The 1,884-nt window shown below is 34.7% G+C and overlaps 1 non-coding gene across 1 annotated transcript; it reads left to right on the top strand.

Moving 5' to 3' along the window:
• The first annotated feature begins 1,510 nt into the window (after positions 1 to 1,510).
• On the top strand, positions 1,511 to 1,582 carry Trnap-ugg (transfer RNA proline (anticodon UGG)). The gene has a single exon. It is a non-coding gene; the product is annotated as a tRNA-Pro (tRNA).
• Positions 1,583 to 1,884: the final 302 nt, after the last annotated feature.

Below are 1,884 nucleotides of genomic sequence, written 5' to 3'. Positions count from 1 at the left end.
ATATTCAAATATTTTAGAGTTTATGAATTCCTTATGACTCAGTTTTTTTAACATCAGTGTTTTGCTAATGGTGGTATAGAAAGTGTTGAATGACAAAATTATTAAAAAATAAATTTGTGTCTGAAAATTTTTGGCTTTCGGCTGAACAACATTTAGATACAATTTTTCTTTTATTCACAGGTTAATTACTTTTTTTTTCGAAACTCATACAAGTAAAAGAGATTATTCAAACCCATTCAAGTGATAATCACTTTTTTCTTTATAAAACGAAATCAGAAAAACTGTTTACGACGGTCAATGAACTTATCAAAGGATGATACCGAGTCAGAAAGAAAAAAGTTTTTCTTTTTAACGTCTGATTGAGATTGTGCGTTTTTCCCCCTCGAAAGAAGATAATAATTTGATGTGTGTGAGTATAAGAGAGGTAAAAATAATACACACAAACACGCATATTTATTTATTCGTAAATTATTATTATTATTTTTAATGGTTTTCAAATCAATGCAATGTTTATGTTTTTATGCGTACAATGCATGTTTTATATTTGGCACCCAAGGGGTTGCCACTTTGGGTTTATTTATTTATTTATTTATTTTTTGAATAATTAATGCCTCGAAAGGTTCTTGACAAACATCAAGCTTCGAGATTAAAATTATGGTAATTACGCGAGGTATAAGTCCTTTGGATCAACTATATTGCGTTCACTGAAAAATAGATCAGAAAAACGGTATTTGGCGGAGTGTGTTTAGCGTAGAAAATAACAAATCAGCGTCAAGTAGACGGTGAACATTGTTTTTTTTTAATCAAGTTTAACTATACGATTCAGTCTTATTAGCACACATGCGTAAAATCACATTTGAACCCACGTGACTTGACTAGGAGTCACATGCATCCACAAATACATTTATCACGATCAATTGCGTTTGAAACCACGTGATTTTTCGATATACTTTTTAGAGCGGTATTTGGATTTTAGCCAAATTAAGGAATTTTCTTATATGCGCAGTAGCCCTCCCTAAATCAAGTCCTCCTGCGAAAACATCACGGGAGTCTGAGAACCAGCGTTTGTCGATATTGAAGTAGTCAGCTTGCTGCAATCGCGGTAAAACGTTACAAAATAAATCATTTTAAGCCTTTATTTTCTGACGGTACTTATCAGTCACGTCAATTTCGTCATGGTGTTTACTTCAAGCGTTTTAAAATCCTGCGAAATTTTGAGGTTAAAATTTCTACGCACTTCGCGTTCTTCAATTTTGGAATGGTAAGGTAAAGTGCCGTAAAGCTGACGCTGACACAAAAAAAACCCCCCCCTAAATCTGAAATCTTTAAATAACACAAATGTTTAAAGCATTGTCAATTTTCTAAGAATTATTTTTTTCTCATTAAGAAACTTTTGATCCATTGTTTGATAACTTGAACCGTACATTGCACCTTCCACGCTCTGCGGCAGAAAATGGTCCATGTTAACGAGACAGCGATTGCTTTCATTTCTTTCTCCTTCCTTACAGCTGGCTCGGTGGTCTAGGGGTATGATTCTCGCTTTGGGTGCGAGAGGTCCCGGGTTCAAATCCCGGCCGGGCCCAATGCATCCTTTTGCACTCGAGGGGTACGCTATCTTTTCTATATGAATTTTGAATGATGTCGCAATGATCCAAATAATAGTCATGGACTAACTTTTTTTTTTTGCGAAGCATTATAGGTTTGATTCATAAAAACTAAAAAATCGCCCGTCGTCGGATGGAAATTGTTTCTACAATTGAACGAAGCAATTGACTGTTTGGTGATATTTTGATAGTTGAAATTTTAACCCTCCAGTGGATGAACCCTAAACTCCAGTAGATATCGTTTATTGTTGACCACTTTTCCTTTACTTCATTCCCCTGA

This window comes from Uloborus diversus, unplaced genomic scaffold (assembly GCF_026930045.1).
Source record: "Uloborus diversus isolate 005 unplaced genomic scaffold, Udiv.v.3.1 scaffold_374, whole genome shotgun sequence".
Classification (NCBI taxonomy): domain Eukaryota; kingdom Metazoa; phylum Arthropoda; class Arachnida; order Araneae; family Uloboridae; genus Uloborus; species Uloborus diversus.
Note: the sequence above shows the minus strand (reverse complement) of the source record. Positions and strands in the feature narration are given on the sequence as shown.